This window comes from Cryptomeria japonica, chromosome 9 (genome assembly GCF_030272615.1).
Source record: "Cryptomeria japonica chromosome 9, Sugi_1.0, whole genome shotgun sequence".
Taxonomy (NCBI): Eukaryota; Viridiplantae; Streptophyta; class Pinopsida; order Cupressales; family Cupressaceae; genus Cryptomeria; species Cryptomeria japonica.
This window is the reverse complement of record NC_081413.1, coordinates 296110887-296122457: the sequence shown is the minus strand read 5'-3', so window position 1 is coordinate 296122457 and position 11571 is coordinate 296110887.

Genomic DNA, 11571 nt, shown 5'->3' with positions numbered 1-11571 from the left:
AAACTTGTTGTTCCTGATTGGTCTAGAATGTATGTGGTGTAAATTTATCTTATTGTGTTGCTAATATTACAATTGTTCTATTGGTTGTTCTAAAATTTCTTGGTCCATAATTTGTTGTTGGTATTGAGTATTGTTGTTATCTTTATTGGATATAGTTTTGGTATTACGTATATGATGGTTTCATGGTTCGGAAACATCTTTGTGTTCTCCGGGTTTTGTGGATTTGACCATTGTTGGTTGTGAGATTCTATGTTGGACCTATCCTTAGGTTTGGATATGATTTGTGGAAGCATGTTTGATATGTTATTGGTGTCACCGTAGCGTGTGAAGATCTTGATTTGAGTTATTTGTATTAGAGAGTATGTTGTTGATCGTTAATTGCTTATATGGATGTGTAACATGTGGATATGTTATTAGTTATGTTCTGGTGATTGCGGATTGCTGCATTGATCTTTGGATGATCTATCTTGTATTTTTGGCTTAGAAAGTGTATTTTGATTCATGTCAACTTGGTTTAAGTTGTGATGATCTATCTTGTATACATGATGTGTATGATTGAGTTGTGTAAGAGAAATGAAGAAAAGTGTGGCGAATATAGATGCAAGGAAAATCAGTGAGGTTCAGTAAAGAGAAGAAGAAGAGTTGTGTTTGAATGATATGCAAGTTGTGTTGAGACTATGATAGAGATTTGAGATAGAGTATTGGTAGTTGAGATCAGAGTTGTGTGTGTTGATGTTGGTCGCTTGATGCAGAGTTCAAGGATAACTTCATGATCAAGAGATCCTTATTTTCATATCATATTTGTCTCTTGACTTGAGTGCAGTTAGCTTCAGGTTTTGAAAGTTATCTTTATATCTTGCCCCATGAGTTGTTAGCCTTCGTGTGCAAGTTCAAAGCAGTTAGCTCTGATAGTCCTGAAAATGACCTAGCGAAAAATTTTCATTCCTTAGGCAAAATATTGGTTATTTGGATTTTATTTGGCTCTTTGTCTGGTATTTTCAGGCTTAGGGTTTAGGGTTTATGCCATCCGATTGCATCTCAATGTTAAAAAACCCTAAACATTTTATATTTCTTCATTACCTTTTTGTCCTAAGTCCGAAGGGTCTAAGCTCGTTGGCGGAGCCATTTGTTCTCTAGTTTTAAAGTTATAAATGTCGACCCCTTTTAATTTTGTCCTAAGTCCATGTTTCATTTCCTATGGTTGGATCCCCTTTCTGATAAGCCTAGTGTTTTATATTTCTGCCAGTTACAGTTCCTCGCAATGCCGCGATCAAAAGATGTTAACCACCACTGCTACGTGACATAATGAGATCTTGTTGTGTGTCACTCTTTGACCGATAGTTTAACCAAAGAAATAACCTTAACTTTGTGGTTACCGGTCACTTTTAGTTAAAACTCAAGCTACTACAAGTGCATAATTCCACACATGGAAAAAATAAACAATGATGTTTTAATCAAAATCCAAAAGGTGCTCGAGGGTTAGCGACTAGTGTTAGGCAGTCATTGTGGCTAGTAGGTAAAGGGCGAATAGATCCAATGGTCATCATAGTCCCGTGAAGGAAAATGCAAGGAGGTTAAGGACCACAACATCATGAGATGATGCCACATGTCCCAAGCAGACCAAGAATTTCAAGAGTGAGGCTGCTGACAAAGTTGAGTTGGAAGGTAACTTTGTGATGCTTAGTCTGGCTTTTGATGGATCCACCTGCCACATTGGAAGGTCAATATCAGATTGACCGATGGTGATCATGTGATACGCCAGGATGGATAAAATATATGGTGAAAATTCAAAACATATTTGAAAAAGGGTGATTGAAGTTGTTTGCTTACCACCCATGTGGGAAAATAAAGGTAGACATAATGTAAGCTTGTCGACATGGGATTAATGAAGACAATTCGAGACGCATGGACACTGACTAATTTTTAGAAGACCTGTTCTAAAGGTTGTTTATTGAGTTGAGTCAAATTAGCACGCAAAGATGACAGTTCCAAAGATGCCATCTCAACAAATTTTATTGCCATGACAATGAGAAGTCAAAGTTTCAAAGGCATAAAAGGATTGGGTTGATCTCTGAGTTGGAGATTAAATGATCAGGGACTTGTCAAAAAGATCAGAGGATACATGTTGTTAGGGATTCTCATAGTAAGGTAGAATCAAGGAATTATCTCTGAGAATAATTCAAAAGATAATGACTCGGTGTTCAAAAAGGGATTTTGAAGCAGAAATTATGCAATAAGATAAGAAAAAAATCATTCAGGTAAGGTGAGCCTTGACAGAAGGTAGTGGATTGATAGCTTAAATGTGATGGTGTCTTGGATTTGATAGACATGACTTCTCGAGTCCATAGCTGGCGGGATGAGTAGAAAGCATCAGAATGATGATTTTTCACATGAATGAGCTCCACCAAATGAAGTGATTTTTATTATAAATACAACAAGGTGGTGGTTTAGTGGGTAGAAGAGAACAGAGACCTCGTTATTTTCTGAAGAGGTTTCATTAGAGGTAAGGATTATGTTTGAGAAATATCATGCAAGGAGTTGTTGTGAACTCTATGATATCAGATGGAAGTCCCCTTTTCTGAGTGAGTATGCTTATAGTCAGTGGAGCCTTGAAAGTTGGGAGGATAGTCAATGTGTTAGGTCCCGGATACAATTGAGAGGGGGGGGGGGGGGGGGGGGGTGAATCAGTTGTATAATAAATTTAAACCAAAAACTTATTAACCAACTTAATGCTTAATACCGGTAAACCAATTAAGTATGCCGGTAGATAGTGTTAACAATAAATTGCTATACCAGTAATATTTAATGCATGAAACATAAACATAAACTCATCCACAACTCATGACACCAATATTTGTACGTGGAAACCTTGTAACGGGAAAAACCACTGTGGGAAACCTTACCCACAATCAGATGATACTACTACAAATAGTAAGTGTACAAAGAGGGGTCTGCACATGCAGAAAGGCCAATAGCCTAGAGCTCACTGCTCAATCACAAATGGGAGTCACACTGACTACAGTTGGATGGTTAAATTCAATAAGAATGTACTGCTCAAAATAGCATCTTCATATGTTGGATTCAGTACCAGTGTAATGTTGATATGCTTCTACAAAAACCTAACTTCACCTTCAAATGATGTCTTTGTGTATGCCTCTACTTGATCTTGCATATACCTTCAATCAAATCTTTTTCACATTCCACACTTGATCTTACAAATAAGATCTTACATTTATACCATACCCTAAGACCAATTTTAGTAGGTCGGCTCTACAAGATATTATAATAAAACATTTTACAAATAATATAATATCCGATGCAATAACCGATTAAACATGTCGGTTTAATGCATTAACAACAATAATAAATCATCTCCATAGCATGCCATGCTGATCTAGAAAAGATAAACCTGTCGGTGTAACCCTAGATAACTTGGACCTATTTGCCGGTAAAAGCAAATATACAAATATGAATATACCAATGATTATTTCTTCAAAATAAAGTGTCCACATGATGTCTTTGATATTACCAAGTGTCTTCCATGTCATTCCAAGTACCGGTGAACATTATATCCTACCGGTTAACCATATACCAGTAACTGTTGCACACATTACTGCTTGCCTGTGAATGTTGTTGGATCTCCAAAGTAGGTGTATTCAGTAAGTGTTGACATCAATGACAAAACCATACCAAACTACCAACAATCTCCCCCTTTAGCATTGATGGCAACATAAGATGGAAAAACCATCAAAGTGCCAAAATAGAAATGCCAAATACAAAAACCAACAATCTTCATTTCTCCCCCTGGGAGTAACAGTACCAATTTCTCATACCAATTTTCTTTAAATGTTTTTTTCAAAATCTCTCCCTTAAAATCTCTTTTTCTTACCAAAAAGATAATGTGTTTTTCCATAGATATCTCTCCCCCTTTGACATCAAATGCCAAAGTCACAAAAGGTCAAGTTCATACAAAATACCAACCAATTCAATATACCAACTACTCCCCCTGAGAAGTAGCTTCCTCATCAAATACCGGGATAAAAGATTTGTCCATTTAATTCTGTCGGTTGATGACAATCATCAACTGTCTAAGTCTCTACCGGTGGTGGTATGACTCCAAGCTGATCTCTGAGATACTCAAAAGTCTCCTTAGGCAAAGGTTTTGTGAAAATATCTGCAATTTGTTCTTTAGTATTCACATAAACCAGTTTTATCTCTTTTTCTTCAACTTTTTCCCTTAGAAAATTCAGTTTGATAGAAAAATGTTTTGTTTTAGAATGTAATACCGGATTTTTAGATATATCAATTGTTGCAGTGCTATCATAGTATATAGTAATAGGTTACTTGCATTTTACCTTTATGTCTTTCAACATTTGCTTAAGCCAAAGTACCTATGTACAGTTTGTTGCTGCTGCAACATATTCTGATTCTGCTATTGATAAAGATGTACAACTTTGTTTCTTACTCAACCAAGAAAGTATACATTGAACAACCTGATGGATTTTCTTTGACAGATGACAATGACATGGTTTACAGGTTAAGAAAAGCTTTGTATGGACTGAAACAAGCCCCAAGAGCTTGGTATGCAAGATTGGATAAGTATCTTTTAAAGATTGGTTTTACTAAAGGAAATGCAAGCAACAATTTATATTACAAAATAACTAATGATGAAATATTGATTATAGAAGTGTTTGTAGATGATATAATCTATGGAGGAGAAGATGGATTATGTAAGGAATTTTCTATTAAAATGCAGCAAGAATTTGAAATTTCTATGATTGGAGAAATAAAATTATTTTTAGGATTGCAGATTTCAGCAGTAAAAAGGATTTTTCGGTACTTACAAGGCACTGCAAATCTTGGATTATGGTATCCTAGAGATGAAAATTTTGATCTATGTGCATACATAGATGCAAATCGGGCAGGAGATGTGGATGATAGAAAAAGCACCACCAGCGGAGCATTCTTTCTTGGAAAGAGATTAGTTTCTTGGTTGAGTAAGAAACAGAGTTGTACATCTTTATCAACAGTAGAATCAGAATATGTTGCAGTAGCAACTAACTGTACACAAGTACTATGGCTTAAGCAAATGTTGAAAGACATAAAGGTAAAATGCAAGGAACCTATTAATATATATTGTGATAACACTGCAGCAATTGATATATCTAAGAATCCAGTATTACATTCTAAAACAAAACATGTTTCTATCAAACTGAATTTTCTAAGGGAAAAAGTTGAAGAAAAAGAGATAAAACTGGTTTATGTGAATACTAAAGAACAACTTGCAGATATTTTCACAAAACCTTTACGTAAGGAGACTTTTGAATATCTTAGAGATCAACTTGGAGTCATACCACCACCGGTAGAGACTTAGATAGTTGATGATTGCCATCAACCGACAGAATTTACAGAGAAATCTTTTGCTCCGGTCTTTGATGAGGAAGCTACTTCTCAAGGGGAGTAGTTGGTATATTGAATTGATTGGTATTTTGTATATGAACTTGATTTTATTATTGTAACTTTGGCATTTGATGTCAAAGGGGGAGAGATATCTATGGAAAAACAAATTAACATTATCTTTTAAGAGAACTTTGGATAACACATGTTGCTCCCAGGGGGAGAGATTGTTGTTTAGGAGAGATTGTTGGTTTTTGGTATTTGGCATTTTTGTTTTGGTACTTTGATGGTTTTTCCATCTTGTGTTGCCATCAATGCCAAAGGGGGAGATTGTTGGTATTTTGGTATGGTTTTGTCATTGATGTCAACACCTACTAAAACACTAGCACTTTGGAGATCCAGCAGCATTCACCGACAAGCAAGTAACTACTGCACAGTTACTGGTATATGGTTCACCGACAGGATATAATGATCACCGACACTTGGAATGATATGGAAGACACTTGGTAATGTCGAAGACATCGTGTAGACAATTTATTTTGAAGAATTAATCATTGGTATATTCATATTTGCATATTTGCTTTTACTGACAAATAGGTCCAAGGTTACCTAGGGTTACACCGGTAGGTTTATCTTTTCCAGATCAGCATGGCATGCTATGGATATGATTAATTATTGTTGTAAATGCTTTAAGCCAACATGTTTAATTGATTATTGCATCGGATATTATATTGTTTGTAAAAAGTTTTATTGTAATATCTTGTAGAGCCGACCTACTAAAATTGGTCTTAGGTTATGGTATAAATGTAAGATCTTATTTGTAAGATCAAATGTGGAATGCGAAAAAGAATTGTGAGAAGGTATATGCGAGATTAAGCAGAGCTATACATGAAGACATCTTTTGAAGGTGAAGCTAGGTTTTTGTGGAAGCATATCAGCATTACATCGGTACTGAATCCAGCATATGAAGATGTTATTTTGTGCAGTACATTCTTATTGGATTTAACCATCCAACTATAGTCAGTGTGACTCCCTTTTTGTGATTGAGCAGTGAGCTCTAGGTTGTTGGCCTTTCTGCATGTGCAGACCCCATTTATGTACACTTACTATCTGCAGTAGTATCATCTAACTGTGGGTAAGGTTTCCCACCATGGTTTTTCCCCTTATAGGGTTTCCACGTACAAATATTGGTGTTATGTGTTGTGGATGACTTTGTGTTTATGTTTCATGCATTAATCTTTACTGGTATAGCAATTAACTATTAACATTGTCTACCGGCATACTTAACTAGTTTATCGGTATTGAGCATTAAGTTGGGTAAGTTGTTTTTGGTTTGAATTTATTTGACAACATTCACGCCCCCCCCCTCCCTCTTAGTTGTCTCCAGGACCTAACAAAGCCTAATAAAAAAATCCCTATTCAAAATTAATCCTCAAACTATACCTCATCATAGCACAAAACAAAAATAATAAAATTAATAATAAACTTTACTAATCAGAACAAATATCGAGGTAAAATATTATCCTCCAAATTCAACCAATAGAAGAGAAGGGTAAGTAAATAAATAATAAAACAATAATTTAAAATATTAATTAATAAATAACTATAATACCCTAAAAATAGTCACCTAAAACATGGGCCCCTAATCTCGACAACATCACCAAGGTCATAACCAGAGGCAATTAAATCAACCTTGAGCACCTAATTAATTAATTCTTCAATCATTAATGTTATATGACAAGTTAGTCACTCTATATTAATTAAATGTTTATTTAATTAATTCAATCATTCCAAGTAAATCATTTTGATGAATTATCCTATTTATTTAATTAAATACCCTAGAATATTTAATTAATAAATAAATTTGTCATTTAATCATAAAAAAGAGAGAATTAATTTACAAAAAGAGGAATTAATCTGCAATAGAAAAGAATTAAATTGAGAGAAAGAAGTCAAACTTAAGATGTTTCTTTTTCTAAAATTGAGATAACTTGAAAAATCAGAAAAGCAATTAAATTGAATTAATCATTTTCTCTAAAATTAAAACTCAAAGCTTTTGAGAAAAGAAGTTTAGTTGCATTGAAAAACATTTTTCTAAATAAAAGTCTTGAACAAATTAAAGAAAAGTGCATGGAATTGACTATTTTTATCTCAAGTGCATGGACTCAACTAAATTTTATCTCCAATGCAGACTTAGACTTATAATCTGAATGCATTCAATCAAGCTATAATTGTAATCTATCTCGAGATTAACTGAATCTGATCTCTCAATTATTTCAATTAATCAGGATTGTGCCTTTTCTTGAGGAATCTCAACCACTCATTGTTAATCGATCTTGGTCGTTGGTATCTCTTTTGAGTCTCTATAAATTCAGCCTTCATCTTTCATTCAAAACACCCTGGAGATTTATTGTTATTATGCAGTTTTTTCTTTGGAGTCATTGAAGATATTGTGCTTTCAGATTATTGCATCTTAGTTTAGCTTTTTTGCATACTTAGTTTAATCGTTATTGCTTGCATTCATCTAGCTTAATCTTCATTCATTTAGCTTAATATTCATTCATATAACTTAAATCTTGCATTCATTTAGCTTATTCTTGTGCTCATATAGATTAAATCCTTCATCTTGGTGTAGTCTATTTATTGGTATTGCTTAGACAAATCTGAGAGCAAGTCTATATTCGCATCTTTTAGAATGAAATAGGTCGATTTGTTATGGTTTTTTATATTCATGATTATATATGTCTAACCATGCATGCAATTACTTAAATGAAGTGTTGTGTCTTATAGCTTGCGGATCCTTATCCACTTTTCAAACACATTTTTGGCTCCCATCGTGGGGTAGAAGACTACATCTTTCGGCCTCTCAAATTAGCTCACTTTTATTTTTCAGATTTATTTTTTGGATTTTTTTGGTATAGTTTCTACAAAAACTCGTACGAGTTTTCACAAAGGCCCGAATGATAAACAGTGAGTATCCTATGGCCCATCGTGAATTATTGTACGACTCGGTGAGAATACTTGTATGGTATTCTGGTTTTTGGTATTAAATAGACTGTATTTTAAGGTTTTTCTTACTGAAATTTTATGGCACTAATGCTAACCTTGAGTTGTTTTCTATTTGCTTGAGATTTTGACAGCCTAACCAATTTTTACAGAACGTTTGTCAAAGAAAATGCATGTCGCACAAAAACAATATGACTACGGATTCGTTGTTTTTGCAGGTTGCCTGAGGAGATTCAAGTAAACTTTGTGTATTTTTTAAATTCATTTTTTAGACACTTAAATTGCTATTTGGTTAATGAACAAATTTGTCTGTGGTGTTTTAAGAATAATCTAAGAGGTAGGAGAGTATGCTCTTGTCTGCACAGACAATCACAAATCCTGACCCTTGAAGATTTTTTTAAGTTTGAGATTTGAGTACCTTTAGGAGACTTGTCACAGTGGGAAAAAGTAATCACCTTGTGAGAATGACCCAAGTGACTACAACTGGACTTGAGCATTCCAACTCACTATAGTAAATAGGTCTCTAGTGATTAAAGTCTCAGAGGACAGGATTCTTTGAGTTTTCTCTTTAAGATCTCTGATATCGAGCATTTTGTAGGGCCTCACGGTCTCAATCATGTTTACGTGACTATAGCTTGTTTCGGTATCTTGTCGGGCTATAGGCCTCAATCATGCTTGTGTGACTTCAAGGGGTAATTTCAAATGAAATTCCTGACTAATAACTATAAGATAGAGGCTACCCAATTCACCTCCGAAAGGGGGATAATCTTTGTGCAAGAGAGATAGTAACCCTCCCAAGATACTTGCCATTTCATGCCCCCATTAGCATTTGGAGTCGGCTAATACGACATTGAGAATCCATTGCATGAGACTCAGTGACCGTATTATGATTAGCTATTGGGTGTGTACCTAAGTCTGCAAGCAAAGGTTTTCTTCTCTAAGCCAACTTCCATAGGGTTCGCGTGTTGTGCTTGAAGTCATTATACATCTTGCATGTTTACTATGTTTTCATCCCTAAAACTAAAACTGAAATACTGAAACTGGAGAAAACAATAAACAACACAGTGATCAAAGCTTAGTCCGTGTCAAAAACTAGTCTCTATCAATCATCAAAACTCAGTCCTAGTCAAAATCTGGTCTCTATCAGTCGTGAAAATTTCGTCTGTGTCAGAATCTCATCTCTATCCAATCCACTATCATACGAGTCTACTGAATTATCATCTGGCTATATACCTATTGTCGTAAAAGTCTTAATTGTTCATGTCAGTTTATCATCTAGCCCTGTCATAATTGTCAACTGGGTATATAGAATTATCGTTCTATTACTAGAAAATTGTCATCTGGCCTTTAGTCTACTGTCATACGAATAATCATCATACTCATCAGATTGTCATCTAGATATCATTAAATTGTCGTGCGAGTTTAGGCATCAACTCGTATGAGAAACTGCCTGTATTGTCTGAGAACTATGGTTCGGGTCATAAAACTCTATCATACGAATTCCTGATTTTTGTCAGTCCAGAAACTTATTTATCTACACACTTTTCCAGAACTATCATACTTGCTTAAATTAGTCTATAGCGAGCATAAATTTGGTCATCATAATTCTGAGCATAAACAATCTTGATAGTGTACCCCTGCAGTTGTGTTGCATGATTTTGTCGATCATCTTTCAACTAGTTCAATTAACTAATCATTAAACTTAAGATACTTAGATCATGTTTTATACAAGATAGATCATTCCTGAAACCAGACTGAATCTTAGTCACTTCTCTCAAATTAAACTAAGTTACTTAGATCATGTCTTATACAAGATAGATCATTCCTGAAACCAGACTGAATCTTAGTCACTTCTCTCAAATTAAACTAAGTTACTTAGATCACGTCTTATAGAGGATAGATCATTCCTAGAACTAGACTGAATCTTAGTCACTTTTCTCAATCACCGTGTCAAATGAACAACTAGCTTCAATTTGATCTTGACTTTTGCATCACATCTAGTTCTCAGTCACATCAATTACAAATGCCTATTCAAACTAGAAATTCTCACAAGAAAGCTACCAAAGGTAAAGGATCATCCTTTTTATTACAAGATAATCCACTCTTTGTAGAGGACCCCATCTCTAATAAACCTTCATCGTCAAATTTACCAATTTTTTATCAACCCTTATCTCCCATCATGTCTGGAGAAAGGTAAAAAAGAGGAGCTACTAAAAATGATACTTATGACAAAATCAATACCCATGCTAATGACAATGATTCCTCATCTAGTGATTTTGAAGCCTCTGAACCTACAGAAGCTGTTATAAATAGTTGTCAAAAAGATAAAGATTTTTGAAAAATGATGAAGATTATCATGGCTAGAGAAAAAGAAGACTATTTTCTAGAGCTAGAAAAACAAGGCACTAAACTTCCTACTGATTATAATGTTGAAACCCTTATCACTAAAGAGGAAGAGACACCCTTAGTGCTGATAAACAAACAATTACAAGTGTTATAGACTGAAATCACAGAAATAAAAAAACAAGGATAAATCATCAAAACAATCTTCTTTAGACACAATATGCCCATTCCCACTTGACAAAAACCTTTACATGCCTCCATTTCCCTCAAGAGTGTAGATTCCTAAGTTTGACAAATATGACGGTAATGCAGATCCTCAAGACCATGTCAGTGAATTTTGTGCTTTATGTATGGAGTTCATGCACAAACAAACATATCTCATGCGCCTTTTCTCAAGGAGTTTGTGAGGACAAGCTATGGAATGGTTTTCAAGCCTACCTATGAGAATTAAAACTTTTGAGGAATTAGTCAAACTTTTTCTCCAACAATACTCCTATAACATTCATCATCTAGTCACTATGATCGAGCTTTACAATACCAAATAGAAAATAGGAGAACCTTTTCTCACTTTTCTTCAACGTTGGATAAAGATATTCTCTAGATATTCATGGCCTATTCCAGATTTTGAGAAGATGGACATTTTTGTCAATAACCTGATCTCTGAATTAAAACACAATATCCAAATGTAAGTATACCCCTCATTCAACAAAATGGTAGATAGTTCCCTCAGAATGGAAGATGTGCTTATAAAGAAAGGAGATATATCACTTTGGAAAGAAACACAACAAGGCTCTAGTTCCAAAGAAAAGAACAAATACTGGAAAT